This window comes from Neomonachus schauinslandi, chromosome 1 (genome assembly GCF_002201575.2).
Source record: "Neomonachus schauinslandi chromosome 1, ASM220157v2, whole genome shotgun sequence".
Lineage (NCBI taxonomy): Eukaryota > Metazoa > Chordata > Mammalia > Carnivora > Phocidae > Neomonachus > Neomonachus schauinslandi.
In genome coordinates this window covers 41,661,106-41,680,176 of record NC_058403.1, presented here as the reverse complement: position 1 = coordinate 41,680,176, position 19,071 = coordinate 41,661,106, and the positions used below count along the sequence as shown (strand labels likewise).

General features: G+C 37.1%; 2 non-coding genes across 2 annotated transcripts; both read left to right on the top strand.

Moving 5' to 3' along the window:
- Nucleotides 1–3,805: 3,805 nt before the first annotated feature.
- LOC123323210 lies at nt 3,806–3,885 on the top strand. Its single transcript, XR_006539282.1, has one exon. It is a non-coding gene; the product is annotated as a small nucleolar RNA U2-19 (small nucleolar RNA).
- Nucleotides 3,886–4,030: 145 nt separating this feature from the next.
- LOC123323209 lies at nt 4,031–4,100 on the top strand. The gene has a single exon (XR_006539281.1). It is a non-coding gene; the product is annotated as a small nucleolar RNA U2-30 (small nucleolar RNA).
- Nucleotides 4,101–19,071: the final 14,971 nt, after the last annotated feature.

The window sequence follows — 19,071 nt, the reverse complement described above, 5'->3', positions numbered from 1 at the left end:
CAATTTGCAAACAACAGTGTAAGAATTGATTTATGTAAGAATCACGAAATGATGCTAAAAACCATAGGATGAAAGGATCCCCACATTTTCAGTTTCACTTTACATATTATATATGATTACAAAGGGGGAAAAAGGTATTTTTACAATAGTGAAAGTATCTTAACCAAGGGATCAAAGTAAGCATCAGCAGTATTGGGTCAAATTAGCATTATGTATTTTCTGATATGATGCAATGGAAAGTATGCAATACCACCTATGGCTATGTGCAGAAAAAAATTTAACCTGAAGGTAGTCATGAGAAAACAAGTTCAGATGGTAGAATATTTCACAAAACAATTGCCCTGGATTTGACAAACTTGTCAAGTTTGTAAAAGAAAAAAACAAAGCAAAATAAAAACAGGGAAAAGAAAAGAGGCAAAGGAACAGCTATAGATTAAGCGAGACTAAGGAGACATGACAACTAAATGCAAATTGAGATCCTTGATTTGATGCAAACAAACAAATAATAAAAGCCACATTCTCACAATTAAAAGGAACACACATGGCTGGGACAAATGGAGAAATTTGAATGAAATTGCATATTAGATATTATAATTGTGTTAATAAGCAATTTTCTAGATATGAAAGTGATAATGTGTTCATATAAAAAGAAGTCCTTGTTCTTATGAAACACATGTTGAAGTATTTAGAGCAAAATATCTTTATGTTTGCAACTTAATTTCAAATATCTCAGCAAAAAAATGTATAAATTTAAAATGCATATATTGATAGAAATTAGAGCAAATGTGACAAATTTAGAGCAAATGTGACAAGATGATAAAAATTAGAACTTCTAAGGGAAAGCTATATGTGTACCCATTATACTATTCTTTTAACTTTTTGTAGGATTTAATTTTTTTTTTAATTTAGAAAAAATAATGCTCATCTCTAAGTGGCTTAATTCAGTTTCAAGGAAGCACTTCACTGACATCCCAAATAGATAAAAAGTCTCTTGGCTACTATATCAATAGATCTTCTACAACTTCCCACTGGTACATAATGCTACTTGGTCATCACATGCCACCACTAATGGACAAAATAAAAACACAATGTAAATAATATCAGATCAGGAGTTTCATTCGCATTCAAGTCACATCTGGCTTTCTTTGAGAGCATGGCAGTAAGTGACCAAAAATCCTTGTTAGGTACAAAAAACTACATAAAACTTCTTGGAATTGATGGTGGTCAATTTGTTAAAACTGGTGGTAGGTTTCCTTAAAGGACATGGTAATTTCTGAATAAAATTGAAAAAAATAAAAATAAAAAAACAAAAAACCTTGCTTAAACTGCTAAGCCTGCTAAGTACAAACTGACCCACCATACCACTCTAAAGCTCCTGAAAAATAAGCTTTTTTTTTTTCAATATGGAGAATTGAAGTTACTTGATGGTTTAGAAAATCATTCATTCAACAAATACTGATTGAGCAGTCTTCTAGGTGCTAAAAGGCAAATTTAATCAAATATGTAATATAATCTCAGTGCTATGGGGAAAAAAAAAACAAAGCAGGGTCAAGAAGAAAAAAGACAGCAAGGAAATAAAAAATAATAAAGGATATTTTTGGTAGAGTGGTCAGAGAATGCCTACAGAAAGGAAGAATTGAAAACAGTGAATGTCCAGGAAAATATTATAGTCCAATTTGGCCTTGCTAGCTATATGTGTAAGAAGTTTGATTTAAGGATGACAATAATGTTGGGGCACCTGGGTGGCTCAGTCATTAAGCGTCTGCCTTCGGCTCAGGTCATGGTCCCAGGGTCCTGGGATCAAGCCCCGCATCGGGCTCTCTGCTCAGCGGGGAGCCTGCTTCTCCCTCTCCCACTCACCCTGCTTGTGTTCCCTCTCTCGCTGTGTGTCTCTCTCTGTCAAATAAATAAATAAAATCTTTAAAAAAAAAAAAGGATGACAATAATGTCGGAGCTAGGGCTTGGAAGACTTGAATATCAAGAATATCAAGCTAAGTTGTTTAGACTTTAGACAATGAGGAACACATGAAGTGAAGTGATGTAATCAGTGTTGTACTCTTATTTTTTTCCCAAAGAATTTGATACTATATATTAAAGTTTTATAAATTCAATTTCTTTAAACCTCAAGGAGAAAGCAACTTAATTTTCTTTACAGCCATATTTCTATTGATTACCCTAAAGGAAAATGTATATATTTTAGTCAATTCTCAATTATCTTCACAACACAGGAGCACTGCCAAGAATAGCCCAAAATTTGTGTGAAAGCCACACTGTCAGATTGGGACCATGATCTGATTTCCTGAAGCAAGAAAATTTGTATGAGGAGCAGTTTCACAAAGCTGTTTTTCTGGACAGCAAGCGAATAGAGAAACCTGACACCGTGAGGAGTTATCCTGAAGCCACATGAATGCTTGTTTTGCTTCTACTCAATAAGCTTGTTGGGGAGGAAGTTTTCTCTACCCTTCAAAATTCTTCTGGTTGGTCTAAGAGTTAAACTGACATGAGACAGATTAACAGGAGAAAATCAATTTTAACTTTGGACGTGTAGGAATCCCATAGATGAAAGGTTCAAAGATAGCCAAGTAAAATGAGGTATATACACCATCCTGAACTAAGAATAAAGGGGTAGAGGTGGGGCGCCTGGGTGGCTCAGATGGTTAAGCATCTGCCTTCGGCTCAGGTCATGATCTCAGGGTCCTGGGATCGAGTCCCGCATCGGGTTCCCTGCTCAGTGCAGAGCCTGCTTCTCCCTCTCCCTCTGCCACTCCCTCTGCTTGTGCTCTTCTGTCTATCTCTCTGTCAAATAAATAAATAAAATCTTTAAAAAAAAAAAACAGGGGTAGAGGTGTGGGACTTCAAAAGGAAGGAAAGGCAGTCACAAGAGATGAAAAAGAGTAATGTTTGGTAAATAAATGTTTGCTGGGCCATACAGAAACAATGAGACATACAAAGGAATTTCAACAGACTCTAAGCTAAATTCCTCCTCATCTACTACCGTCTACTACCTCTAGTTCATGTTATAATATAGTTGGTGATAGCTCTATTTCTGGAGCAGGTCCTCTATCTAACTTCCTTTAGGCAATTAGGGGAGAAGTAAAAGTTTTTGGGCCTTGATTGTTTTAAGCTCAAATAATCTGCATGCCAAAGTGGCACATCTTTGGGGCAATTCATTCTAAACTCCTACCAGCTAAAAGCTTTGATCCTGTGTCTCTTTACAAGTATCTCAGTCAACTGGGGTAAATCCAGATAAAGGTGATACAAAACACATTACACATGTTCAATAGAAAAATTAACATGGAACACAGATGATCCATATATAGTCAACAATGCAAAACACTGATATCATACTATGTAGTATCAACAAATATCCACACTTCAATACTGTGAATATGCTTGATGATAACAAAGAAATAGTTATTCTAAATTACCAAGGCATTAGCTTTTCCTCTGTATTTTATTACTGATTCATTTATTTGTTCATCAAACATTCACTGGAGTATCAGATATACAAAAGGCATTGCTATGAACTGTGAGGAACAATGTGCATAATTATTTCCAGTTTCCCAACAGGAATATGTTATAATTCAATGTAGCTTTACAATTTTAAAATAAGAGTTTTAAATTTGATAGCTATACAATCTAAATTTCTCCAGCATTGTCTTATATGTTGAGGCTCTAGACTCATAAGTTTTCCATTTATAAGCTATGTGACTTTTGGATAGGTTATATATCTCTCTGGAGATCATCTTCTCATCTGTGAAATAAAAATAATAAGTGCTCTCTGAGATCTGCTCTTACTGAAGTGGATTAATGATGAAAATAGCCAAATTTGAGCATCAGAAGACCTTCCAGTCTACCTGATGCATGATCTCTGTAGTTCTGAGAAGTAAAAGTGATTTAGAACAATAAAGGCTTATGTCTGGAGTTGTGTGTCTGTGTGTGTGCAAAGGTGACTGTGTAACTGATGACTTGAATGAGGTTGGGGTGAAGGTGGAGAAGATATGTGTGATATGAAAGACTAATCAGTTCTGAGCAATGATGGAAAGGTTTTACTACTGACATTTACAACTATGAAGGTTTCTACACTTGATCTCAGCTCAAGAGAAAAAATAAGTGCACATATTCCATTAAGTTGTTTAGAAAAGAGATTAGGCTTATGAAATATTTAGAGAAACTAGCATTTAGCAATAACTCAGTAAGTGTTAGTTATGACTATTATTTGTAATTATCATTAGAATAAAGAAGTCATGCCTTTATTAAAAGTATTATTACTAGAAGCTCAGAATAAAGTTTTAAATATTTGAATTATTCTGAAAAACACAGAGATTCAATATGTATGTGTTTGTCTTACAGCAAGAAGGAAAAAGATGACATAGAACCATGTTACAAATTACAATATAATATTATGTATTTATAGTTTCAAGTTATAAAAAGGAGTGGTTATTAAACTGACAGGAACCAAAGGGACTTGAAATGCCTAATTACCCCCTCTTTGGGATTAGCATAAAGTCACTTTTCCTGATCATTAGAGGGTACAGGTTCATCCATAAGCACGGACCAAATGAATAATGAACAGATCTGCTGATAGACACCTTGAGAAATATGATATTCAGATGTTCAGACCAGACATCTGAGGCACAAAATTCATTTTATAAAGTCATCATAGTTATGCTAGCAATGAAATCTCACATCTGTTTTTAATTTTTTTTTTCCTTTGGTAGTTGCCATCAGTTATTGTAGGTGCTTTTCTCCCTAGGTATTTGATATCCACAGGGCAAATGTTTTTACTCTGCTCAGTGAACTGTGCTGAAACATCTTTCTGAAACCCTTCATTATTACCTTTAAAGGGATATAAGCCTTTAAAGTCTCTTCAAAGAGAACCTATGGGGGGAAAAAATAATTCTCATCCTTCCACCCCCACATGACCATTATAAGCCCCCTGCTAAGTATATACTAACATCTCATAGTTAACAAAGACAATGCCTTATACTTGTCTTTTTCCCACTTCCATAAAGATGATGGTTCTGGAATTTTCTAACACACTGGAGATAATTTTAAAGCTATTACTGAATTGTGAAGAAATACTGATCTTGGGGTGCCTGGGTTGCTCAGTCGGTTAAGCTGCTGCCTTTGGCTCAGGTCGTGATCTCAGGGTACTGGGATCAAGCCCTGCATTGGGCTCCCTGCCTGGGGGGGAGCCTGCTTCTCCCACTCCCTCTGCTTGTGCTTGTTCTCTCTGTCAAATAAATAAATAAAATCTTAAAAAAATAAAAAGAAATACTGATCTTAAGGTGTTGTGTTTTTTTGTTTTTGTTTTTGTTTTTTCTATTGTCTTATTTGTATTAAAAAGAGTTTAAATAGAGAATATATGGCACTGTAATCAGAGGGGTAGAATAAATTGCTTCTAAGGAACTTCCTCAGTTTAACCGTCTTTTCCAACCTCACACTCTTCCAGATCATCAGGCAAAATAGAGTATCTATGCCAGACATCCCTAACCTTACATATACTTCCTTTCCTTCTGAAACTTTCTTGCCTGGGACTTTATCCTGACATTTTTAACTGATAAATGAGGAAAAACCCAAGTGTACATTTCCAACACCTTCCTGGAGAGTATATTCTGTGCTCATTCTAGAATCATCACCTGTGATGGTGGGAGGTTAGACAACACTCTCCTAAATATAGATGGCAAACGGTAATCTGTTTTAGTGGTTGGGAGCAAATTATTTGGATTTAGATACCAACTCCAGTCCCAGATTTCAACTAAGTAAACCTGAAAAAGGTAGTTTCATTTTTTTATGTTCCAATTGTAAGCACAAACTTTCAAGTCAGTCAAACCCAGTTTCAAAGAATATTATGTATAAGATGTTTGCAATAGAATTCACCTTTCTGAATCTCAGTTTATTCATCCATTTTCTCAACGGTATTTTGAGTATTAAATAATGACCATAAAGTTCCTAACATATATACTACAGCTTAATACTCTGTAAGGGGCAGATATAAGTGGCAATTTCCCCATCTCCATTAATATATATCCCAGCTAATATAAAAATGTGGTCAACATATGATAATCATAAATCTGAATAATACTGTTGACTAGTCTATTCTTTACCTTTCATTACCTGCCTACACTGGAAGGCCAGTTGGAAACATAACAGCCTTGGTGTTGGCAAATAATATATTGGGATAAGTGTCCTGGGAAGCCTTTTTGGAAGGCTTTTGCATTTCCTAATAAAAGGGACAGAGGAGGCTGATTCTATTCCTTCCGCCCCTTTTCATGCTTTAACTGCGTCCATGATTTCTGGACCTGCAGTAACCATCTTGAGACCAAGAAAGGAAGGCCAATATAATTTCAGAGATAGCAACCCTGGCATTATTACATAGATAAACCAATGCCAAGAACTGCCTACTCTGCATTCCTTGTTAACCAAGATTGTAACTGTATAGTTTGGAGAAGTGGAATGTTGTTTGGGTTTTCTGCTACTTTTAAAGTGTTATATCCTCATAGAGATACTAAGCCTCCTCTTGTCTACAAATTAGCCCCAAGAAACCAAAAGAAAAGAAAATATAAAACTTTTACCCCTGCTAACAATTTGAATCTAAATTCATTTTACTATGTATGCTCCTGGCCAGATGCTTCCTTATTCTTTATTCTAACATTTCTGAGAATTAGAATAAAAGTGATGCATGTAGGTAACGGTTTATTTAGTTATCCTTTTTAACACTTACACTTCCTGAATTCTCTTGTTCTTACACTTTAGAAAGAGGGAAAACTAGATATATAACTACAAGAATGTAATGAATTTTAGAGTGATTCTTTGAGGTAGGTTCTATTATTATCATTCCCATTTTATAGATGAGAAAACAGAAATTGAGGGGCCTAAATTCCCTTAATTTGTAAGAGGTATATCCAGGCAACATGGGTGCAGCATTATATTATTTATGCCTCATGTTCTTTATCAATAAAATATGATGGTTTTACTGGTTGGCTTCTAAATTTCCTTTCATGTATTTTCTACTTCTTTCAGAATATTAACTGCCAAATTTCTCTCAAATTAACTGCCAAGTCCTGCTGTCCTCACCATCACAATCAGAGAGAAGCACCATCACAATCAGAGAGAAGCACCATCAATAGGGAGACAGTTTGGTACAGACTATGGATTTAAACATGGCCTGCCTTAGCCACTTGTACAATGTTTATGGCCATGGGAAACTTACCTAACTTCTCTAAGCCTGGTTCTCTCATTTGTGAAACTGAATGTGATATCACATAGCGATTTGATCTGAGACTTCAATGAGATCATCCATATAAAGTACTTATCCCATAGGGCTTGGTACATAATGCTCCACAAATATTAGTCATCATTTTTATTATTGCTATTAGGCTAACCTCTGAAAACTTGATTTCAAGCAAGCTGGTGAGGATTTTCCTGTGAATTAAAATCTTGTCATAAGAAAACCATCACTGACATATAAAATTCATTAATCTCATTCATAATACCACATTATGAAGTATTTTATTTGATGCATATTCTCGTCTTGGGAATCCTGAGAAATAAATTTGAAAATTCACTTTCATTTTACTGGGCCTATAGCAAAAGACAAAAAAAATCTACCGATGAGACTAATAAAACAAAAGCAACCTTCCTTTAATTTCCTATACCTGTCAATAACTAGATATGTGATAGGATGGTAAAAGCAGGACAGCTTCATATCAAACATCACTTCAAAAACTGGATTCCATCCAATTATCAGATCCTAATAACACACCTCCCAAGCTTCTTAAGGAATTGGCTGAAACAATTACTGAGCTACTAAGTATTATTTATGAGTTTTTGAAGGACATAGTACCTCTGATAGCAATAACTTATCATCTTTCTTTTAGAAAGGGTAAGGACAATTCTAAAAGTAATAAGCCAATCACCTTGACCAGTTGACCAGTGGATTTCCAATCAGGCTCTTGAGAGCCTTCAAAAGAAACTCTTCTTAACCTTTTCCACACACTGTTATCTATATCCCTCTTTTAGCTTCAGTTGAAGTATACATATATATGAAATTTATATGAATATGCGCACACACAATATGAGTTTTACAAATTGGACTTTCTTTTTAATAAAAGTCTTAAGGGCTAAGAAGCCAATGACAAACAAAATGTTTAATTACTATAACTTAGACTTAAAGGAGGCAAGAAAAAAATCACCAAATTGTTTAAAATAAATTTTAAAAAACATATTTTTTATTTCTAAGGTTTTAGATTCACAACCTTATGTCAAATGAGAGTAAGTATTACCAGGATATTGGGATATTGGAAGTGGGGTTTATTCTTTGTTCTTTAATTCTGCCATTCAGAGTATTAATGCTTAGCTATTACTGAAATCAACAAAGCCCAAAGTTGGGATTTATTTAGTTAAGGAAAGAGCATCCCAGCCATGATCTCCAGACCACAAGAGTGACAATTAGTAACCCTTCACCTAAGGCATTTAAAAAAGAATGTGCTGTTGAGAAAGTGTTCCTGGCGCTCCTGACAGGTATGGTCAGAGGAATAGCTGAGCAGTTTGTGGTATTAAATGAATTCAGTATCGCTATCTGTCTGGGCCTTTTAACTCCTTCTTTTGCAGTATACCAGGTAAATTCCAGCTGTAACACTTTTTTGATAACAGGCCACCAATGTCTCTAGCCTACAATTAGCCAACCTCATTGATTAAAGTCACTCCTAGGTGCTTATACCAGCACATTAAATTCTGTAACTCTTGTGGGCATATGCATATCAGTCATTTTTGTCCAATCAAGTAACATCCATAGACTCCACACTTACAGTGCTTCTGATTCCTGCTGATACAAACTGATGCGGTCCTACAATCCTTTGGGTATACAGGCTATACCCTTTGGAGTAGGCTTTGTATGTCTCCATCTGGTCCATGTTTGGATCTAACTCCTATGGGCAGAGGAGGCATGAAGGGCAGTGGTGGTGGCTCCCTGGGAGAACTGGCCCTTCTTTGTGAGACATCACACCCAGCAGCGGTCATTAGAAGTTTCATTTCAAGGGGAATCTTTCCCCATGGGATTAAGCCTGGAACTGGCACTACACCTCTGCAGCCTTTACAAGCAGGCCTTGGGATTGGTCCTCAGCCACATCTGCCCTGTGACTACAGGAAATAAGAGGACTCCTTCAAAGATGCCCTTGAAGATTTCTGGTTGGTTGGTTGGTTGGTTTTTAAGATTTTATTTATTTATTTGACACAGAGAGAGAGAACACAAGCACGCAGAGGCAGAGGGAGAAGCAGGCTCCCCGCTGAGCAAGGAGCCCTATGCAGGACTCGATCCCTGAGCTGAAGGCAGATGCTTAACCGACTGAGGCGCCCTGAAGATTTCTGATTTCTATCTTGTACTCTGGGTTATATTTTTATGACTTTGATGTGTTCCTTTCACCCTGTATGATTTCTAGGATCTTCCAAAACAGCCAACCAATCCATAATCTTTATAGTCTCTCTTGTTACCATAAGACCGAATGCCGCAGCACTTGATTCCACTCCCTTGCTTTCCACGTTCACTTAAGCCTGTGCCATATGGGTGGCATTTTGAATAATCATAAAAACACCATAAGCCATGGACGATTAGGGTCCTATTCCTCCCTACCAAAAGATTATCTATGTGTTTCTCAAACTTATGGAGCTACCCAATCCATTTTTCAGGCCACCCCCACTACCAGAGATTTAATCAGTCATGTTCCTAACAAAAAAGAGATGGCACATGTAATCTGGCTAATTTGTAAAAAGTTTAATAAAGGACTACTTACAAAGGAGTGGGCAAGAAGCAAGGAAATAAATGAGGGAAGATATAGTTCCTCCAGAGCTAATAACCAGTGGAAAACCATTACCACCTCCGGGCCTGAAGGTGCAGGGGAGTGAGCAGTTATGAGAATGTGCAATAACTAGCTGTCCATCTGAAAGGAGCTGGGGTAACCAACTGCAGGAAGTTAACGGTCTAAATGCCCTGACCTCACTCTGTTCCCACTCAAATATCTGAATCTGAAGAAGTAAATGAAAATTATCCATCAAACATAATCATAATGGGGAAGACATTTCCACTGGGATCTTGTAGCCAAAAATTAGGAGTTTGGATTTCATTCTAACTGCAATGCAAAGCCATTTAAAATTTTTAAGTTGAGAAATAGCATGAAATTCAATCGATGATTTAAAAATAACCCTCCAGCTATTCTATAAAAACTGGACTGGAGAGGGTCAAGAAAGAAAATGGTATGATGAATTTGGAAGTTATGCAGTGGTTTAGGCAAGAAATGATTGTATTTTTGCTTGTATTACAAAGGTGGCAGTAGAGATGGATATAAGGGAGTGGCATGAAGCACAATTTGGAGGGAGAATGCAGATGATGTAGTGGTAAATATAATATGGAGAATGAGGAAGAAGATGTCAAATATAAATCTCAATCTTCTGGACTCACTAACAGGCTAGAGGGTGGTGTAATTTACTGAGATCTGTTCAGCATGAGCTAGTTGAAAATTAAGTTTGAGAAAAATCCCTGAAGAGAGAAGGAAAAAAAAATGTAGTATATAAAAAGTCACACAAGCTGCATAGTTTTCTAGGAACAAAGCACAATTTATTATAGTCTTTTTCAGCATTTTGGAATCTAACCACAAATAAAAAAGTCGGCTTTATGGCTGTCTTCTGTCACTGGCAAATGGGAGCTTTTAGGGACGTCTGCTCACCTCTCTGAAATAAATGATACTACTAACTGAAGACAATAAAGTTATTTGTGACAAATGAACTGAATATTGATTATATTCTATTTTCCTCTGGTAATTTTTTAAAGAAATATTCATAAGAAGCTAGATTCCAGGCCCAATCAATTGAAAATAACAACAAAATCAATTTATTAACTAACCCATTCTCAGTATTTCTAGCATCTGTGTTTATTTGGCTATAGTTTATACATCTTCCATCAGTCAGAATTTTATTAATTCTTTCTAGGATTATGTACTACAAAGAGATTCTAAGGAATGAAGCAGAGTTTAAAGTTTCAATATATGCCTTATCCTCTTCCCAAAATTTCTGAACATTTTAACTAACTTTCCTAAGAGAAAACTAGTCATACCTTCTAATGTGAAAATCTTGAAAGACCAATGTTCTTCTCTTTTTCATACTGATTAAAGTCGCTTACATTGGATTATCAGAGAATGGCAACCCTCAAACCTTATAGTTCACCTGCTACTTCCAATGATGATTCCTTCTGGTGCCCTCAAGTAGGTAATTTTGTCAATGGCTTTTGCAGGGCTTTTCACAGAAAATTGTGGCAACTATAGTGCCAACTGGGACAAGTCCTGCTTCAAGTTCTTAGCATCGGTGCCCAGAAAGAATGAATACAGTCTGTTGTAAGCAGCTCCCACAAGCCACTCCGGTTAACTCCAGTTAAAAAGACTAGTACCTAGAACTTTGTGACACAAATGTCCAGAAATTGATATGTCCAGAAAATACATCATTTGGTAAGTCCTTTGCTTCCTTGGAGGTAGAATGCTCTGGAACAGTTCCTGTATTTAAAGTTTCAGTATTAAATAATCCACGATGCCTTGACTGCTAACCCCACCAAAAACTGCCATGTGAGCAAAATAACCAAGGGCTGGTCCTTTGGAGTTGATGGTCATGATTTTGTGATGGGACCTGAAATTCTGGATTTACTGGACTAAGAGTGGGCGCTGACCCCTAGAGGCTGACAAATGAAGGCACTCTCTGTGGGGTTTTGACTAGTAGACCAAAATCAGACCCTCTCTCACAGAGTTTGTATATGAGACATGCGCAGGAATTCAGACAATAGAGTAATCCACACACCAAGAGTCAGCTATTGTTGGTAAGAACACAGAGGTAAACTCATAGTAGATACTAAGAACAGAAAGTGACTAGTCAAAAACAAGACAGTTTTCTAAAGCTGCTGTTGGGTCACTAAAACTATTGTGGTAAACCCAAAGATAATCTATTTATCCATAAATTCCAGCCCTGAAACTATAGAGGCTGGTTCCAATTCTTTCTTATTTTCCAGTGTATCTTTCCAATGAAATATCACCCAAAGTATTCAAAGCATATCTTGATTCCTTAACACGTAAACCCCCTAACACAAATCCTTATTTGATAATTATTTTTTATTTATTTTTATTTTTTTATAAAGATTTTATTTATTTATTTGAGAGAGAGAATGAGAGAGAGCAGGGTCAGGGGAGAAGCAGACTCCCTGCAGAGCAGGGAGCCCGATGCGGGACTCGATCCAGGGACTCCAGGATCATGACCTGAGCTGAAGGCAGTTGCTTAACCAACTGAGCCACCCAGGCGCCCTGATAATTATTTTTTAAAACTTATCAATAAATGATCACTTTCAATGTAGTACGTGAGCACACTGTCTTTGGAATAAAATAACCTTAATTTGAATTGTGGCTTTTTTTTACTTACCTATGTGACTTTGCCTAAATTATTTAACCTCTCTGATATTACAGATTCCTCATCTATAAATGGAAGATGAGACCAGTGTCATAGTTGTAAAGTTTAAAATGTTGCATGTAAAGTATTTAACAAAAAGTAATTTCTTATTGTAGATTATTACATTTTCAAATGATGGCTGTCTGTTCTAAAGAAAATATTCACAACAGCTGTGTTTTCAGTTTTGAAGGGGAAAAACACTTTATTGATATTATGAAGTAAAAACCTAGTGGAAATGAAGAGAAGGAAAATCTATGCATAGATCAGGGCAATAATAAGCAGTAAAAGAGAATAAGACAGAGTTACATCAAACTGGGTACTTACAACATCCAAACTCATTAGCTGGAGAAGCCCCATGGAGTTTGACAGGCTGGAGTCCTGATTGAGAGGCCTGGATGGAGCATCCTCCCCTCAGGTGAGACTTCCAACTGACCATCCCCATAAGGGCCATATTTATAGGGCAAACTACAGGTTCTGAAGTTAAACATTTGTTTGCCTACATGCAGTTTGGAGTGAGCTGCATTTCTATGTTATCATGTCTTTACATCTTCAAGAAGACTGGGACATATGTGCTTGCCTCCCCACCCAGATTCAATTTTGGGAGGGCCAGCCCAACCTAAAGCCAGAGAAGATGACAGGCAAAATTTATATCCCTTGGCGTCCAGACTAGAAGGGTTAGTTCTGATCTAGAGGCCAGCTAATAATCAATTAATCAGACTCTCAAGGTCACTTATGCAGCACAAGTCTCACAAATGACATTCCTTAGCCTTCCTGAGTACATGCAGGTCTGGGTGGTCAGTTATGCAGGACAAATCACAGAAACCTCCATCCATACAATACACATTATACACACACACACACACACACATATAGTATATGTTATATACTCTATATCTCACATTCTACACTGTCTTCTTATAGTATGATACTGACACTCTTCCATTAGGAGGTAGGCCATTTTACTTCTTCTTGAAACTGGGATGAATCATTATTTTACATCACTAAATATTAAGGTTATTTATTACAGCATAGTAACTAGAACACTTGATAAATCATAATTATTATATGATATTATTGTGTCAGACTCCCTAAAATGTGATGCAATAGCATTAATTACCATCATTTTTATCATCATCATCATTACTGTATTGTGAGGCTTCTACATATTTTATTTCTATAAATATATAGTCAAGAGGAAAGTGTGACTCAATTTATTTAAAGATTCTTTAAAATTAACTTTCCTGGAGTACATATTCCCTTAAATGGAGAGCACCTCTAGTGTTTATAACATGTTCTTGCCACTACAGGCCTGAGTCAAGAGAAACTTCCAGAAGTGTCTGACAAGCTGTTTGTGTTTGAGAGCTTTATTTTAATTGTGCTGAACAATCAAGAGAATTGAAATAGAATGCTGTAAAGACAAGCATTTTTTGCAAGTTCCCAAACACAGTGCATGTTTAATGTGCCTAACTTTTTACACCAGGTTTAGGAAGAAAAAAAATGATCTAGACAAGCTCTTTCAACACATCAAAAGATGTGTTTTTTTGATGGTAATTGGCAGGAAGACAATTTGCTCTAGTTTATTTATAATAAAATTGTAGAATTGTTTTTAAAGAGTAAACCTTTACTCCTAGCAGAAAAATGTATACAACAGTATTGTTCTGTGGGTACCAAGAAGTGACAGATGCTAGTAATGTGGTCAGCTTCCTGGATGAACCTTAGTTCTTTGTTGGGTTAATGAACTTCTTATGGTTACACTTTCTTCTTCCACCTTCTACCCTTAATTGTCTTTCATTCCTATCTTTACTGAAACTTATAAAGGTGAAATGTCTTTTAAAATATGTGAAATAAAAAAAAATAAAATAAAATATGTGAAATAGCCCTTTTTCATTGAAGGAAAAATGCCAGTACCAAGAAAGAAGAACAAGAATCAATAGTTGAAGCAGAAACCTTGAATTATTCAATAGATGCAATTCTGAAAAGTTTAGCATAACTCAGATTTTGGTAAATTATATTTTAGGTATGCTATCAGAGTTTGATACTGAAAAAACTTATTAAATCTTAGTGTATTTGTTTTGTAAATATAAAAGTTCAAATATTATTTTTATTTATGATAAGCAATGCCTAGAATAGAAAATGGATAGCATATAAAAATTTAATTACAAATGAATAAAAGTCTTAATGCTAAAAATAAAATTAAAAAACAAAAAGTATCATATTTTATTTCAATATGGAAAAATATTTATCCATTTTTGGATAAATGAAGAGATTCTTTTTAATGTTTATAACCATAAAGAGATCTTTATGGTTAAAAATAGATTGGTAAGTTTGGTTTCATAAACATTTGAAACCTATATCCATAGAATATAACTCAAATTAATTTTAAAAGTAAAGTGAAAAGGTAAAAAACAATTGCAACATATACAATAAATAATTTCAGGTATATGAATATATGTAAATACACAGAGACAGAGAGCCAAGACAGAAAAAGAGCTCTACAAATCAAACACAGTAATAGAAAAAGGTGTCAAGATGTAAAGAGGCAAATGAAAGAGATAAGCAAATAGTTTAACTAATTAAACTGTTTAAATATACATGTAACAAAAATATATAAATATCAAAACAAAACCATAATGAGACATATTTTTAAATCTACCTAATATTCAATCATTGAAATAGGGAAATCAATATTCTCATACAATTTCATACATTGTTATTAGAACTATAAATGGATGCCACCATTACATGATGGACATGTAAATTTTGCAAAATCTACTAAAATTATGTTTTGTATCATTTGACACATCAACTTCACTTAGTGAATTTTATAAAATTGATACATTCCCACCAGTGAGTGAAGATACATGTATAAGATATAAATTTTTAAAATGTTAGTAATAGACAAAGACTGAGGAAAGCACATCTGACAGCAAAGGATCAGTTAAACAAAGGTACACGAATACACCTATTAAAAAGAATAAAGTGGATCTATACAAACAACTATGTTCAAATAGAATGTATGTTAAAATATAAGTTGTAAAACCATATTTATAGCATGATTTAGTTTCTTATAAAATAATATTAATAAAAATAATATATAGAGGGGTGCCTGGTTGGCTCAGTCAGTTAAGTGTCTGACTCTTGATTTCAGCTCAGGTCATGATCTAGGGGTTGTGAGATCAAGCCCCACTGGGGCTCCATGCTGGGCTGCTTAAGATTCTCTCCATCCCTCTCCCTCTGCCCCACCACCCCCGCTCGTGCATGCTCTTTCTCAAAAAAAAAAATTTTTTTTCTATATTTTCTATATATTCTATATTTCTATATTTTCTATATATAGTATATAGAAAAAAATTAAAGAGTATGCACCAAGCAGGTGATAAAATTTATCTCCGAAGATGGAATTATGAAAACTTTTACTTTCTCCAATCTATATCTTATGATCAAACTTTTACATGATGGACATGTATTATATTTCTTAATTAAAATATGTAATAAATTGCAATAAAACAAGAAAAGAGAAGATTGAATTTTAACTGTTTATATGCCACCTACAGAACAAATTGATCTAAAACTCCAAGGAACTCTTTGGCTCTTTTTGTTTCAGTGAAACTTCCTCTCATTAAGAGTTGCAAGAGGAAGACATCAACAAGATGGTGGAATAGCAGGCTCCTGACTTTCCTTTCTCCCATGGAGCTCCCTAAATAAACAGGTTCATACAGATCAATGCCCTCTGAAAGAAGTCCATAAATTAGTTGACTGACTCCTACTGAAAAAATACCCATATGAAATGGGTAGGAAAAGTAGAGGCACACTCACATCATAAATCCTACCACCAGCCCAGCACCTTACAATCAGTAGGGAACCCCCAATGCCCAGTTTCTTCCTGATGAGCAAAGGGTTTGGGTCAAACATCTAGTGCCCCAACTTTAATTGTGCCATCCAAGAAATTGGCTCCCAAATCACCCAGCTCTGGGAGCCAACAGGGCTCAGCATTTGCAAGCCCCCAGTGCCACAGAAAACAAGGTGATTTTAAAAGGACTTTTCACTGCTCTTCCCCAGGCTCAGCACAGAGGAAGCAAACAAAACACCTGGCTCTGTTTCTCCCAGGAGGGGGTTTAACTATATACTTTCCCAACTGCTGTCTGGGGTATGCTTCTAATCACCTTGCATCTGGGAGCTCACTGGGCTTCCCTGGGAGCCTGAAAGAGTTTGTGGGCACTTCCTACATCTCCCCCTGGCTTGTTCCAGAGAAAAACAAGTCTCCAGCTTTTCCCTGGAAGAGCAAATTCATTCATCTAACATCTCAAGTTTTATGGCTGCTACCTAAGGGACTGGCTCCAAAAATCATCTAGCTCTGAGAGCTGGTGGGGCTCAGCATTCATGAGACCACCTCGGTCACAGAAAAAAAGTGGCATTTTTTTTTTTTTAATGAACACATGAGCATTTCCTAGGGCTATCCCTCAGGCTCAGCATAGAGAGAACAGGCAAAAACCTAAGGCTCCCAGTCTCTCACTGGAAGGAGTGTAACTACATACTTTTCCAGCTGCTGCCTGAGGGTCAGGTTTCTAATTTGTGTGCCTCCTTACCCCAGCTTGCCCCAGGATAAAATCAATTCTCCAGCTTCTCTCTGAAAGGTATTGGTCCAGACATCTCTTGCCCCAATTTCTACAATTGCCACCTGAGAGACTAGCTCCTAAATTACCTAGCTCTTGGAGCTGACAGGGTACAATTAAGGTAAGTCCTCCAGGAGCCTAAATAGGCATATAGGCATCCCCCCCCCCATTCTGGGCACTGACAAGACTTGGCATCTAATCTCCTGGGGGCCACTAAGAACAAAGATGGCAACTTCCAGGAAAGATGGTGTAGTAGGAGGACCCTAGGCTCATCACCAGTGTAAATAACCCAGAAAATGACCTGAAGACTGGCAGAATAAACTCAACAACTATATGTAGAGAAGAGGCCACATCTAAGAGGGTAGGAAGGGCAGAGATTTGATTGGGAAATAAATGGACTCACATGACTGTTGACAAAAGAGAGGGATGCCACAGGTATGAAGAAGGGAGAGAAACAGACCCTCCTACTGGGGACCCTGCATGGGGAAGACAAATCCCCATAACATTGTGAAAACTAGAGGGGCCAAATTTTGTGAGTTCTTACAACTGGCAAGACTTAAACCTGGAATTTTAAAAAATCTGGGAGAGCTGGGAGGGTGAGAGCTGTCCATCCTTAAGGAGACAGCATAAGAAATAGCCCACAAAGGGGCGCCTGGGTGGCTCAGTCGTTAAGCATCTGCCTTTGGCTCAGGTCATGATCCCAGGGTCCTGGGATCGAGCCCCATGTCAGGCTCTCCTCAGTGGGAAGCCTACTCCTCCCTCTCCCACTCCCCCTGCTTATATTCCCTCTCTCACTGTCTCTCTCTCTCTCTCTGTCAAAATAAATAAATAAAATCTTTGGGGAAAAAAAAAAAAGAAGAACTAGCCCACAGAGATACAGCATAGAAGCAGCAGTTTGAAAAGCACCTGGGACATACAGGAGGGTTATTTATTAAACTCAGAGCATGTCGTGGAGGTACAGAAATCACTGGGGAATTCCTCCAGGAACAAAAGAAATGGCAAATACCATTTTCATCCTTCACCCCCCAACATAAACATATGGCCACCTGCAGGACTCTCTGCCTAACCTGGCCAACACTACCACCAAGCCTGTCTGTACTGTGTTTCTGCCATTCCAGCACCGTCCCCCCCCAATGCAGCCCACCTCAGTCTGGAGAGAAATGGTGATGCAAAGCTTACTTGCACCACTGTCATCACACGGCACCACTCCCCAGCACTGTGCTTCAGTGGATCTGGCCTCTCCAATACTCTCTTTGCCAGCACCCATACAGGGAAGTGCTGCAGGCCTGGCAATATGCAAGCAGCCCCTACAGTGATCAATACCACTCCACAGTGACTCCTGCCTCAGAAAGAGGAAAAGATAGCCAAACACACCTGTCAGAGGCCCCAGCAGAGGGCTGGAGGTAAGCAAGTGGTCTGACTACAGGCCCTGACCAAGAACAAAAGCTTCTCAGGGGACAACACAGGAAAGCACCTGGCAGTTTGATGCCACTGCATCTCTGGCAAACACTTGTGTGACTCAACTCAAGCCCAAGGCATACCCAGACTGGCTCACTAACATTACAGGAAGCAAACACTGCCCACATCAGGCAAAGAGAGACATTGCAAATGACTGAACTGAAAAAGAATGTGGCTCACCCACAACAGCAGGGCACACTCATCACACATAGAAAACACCCCTGAGGCACCAGGTTCTGTAAACAGGGGACACTGCACAGCAGGGCATTACAGGAACTATTCTTCATAAGGCCACTACTTTCAAGTGCAGGAGATGTAGCTGTCTCTCCTAACACACAGAAATAGATGCAGAGAGTTAGACAAAATGAGGAAACAGAGGAATGTGTCTCATATGAAAGAAAAGGACAAAGTCACAGGAAGAGACCTAAGTGAAATGAAGATAAGTAGTATGTCTGATAGAGAATTCAAAGTAATGATCATAAAGATACTGAATGGACTTGAGAAAAAGAGTGGAGGACATTAG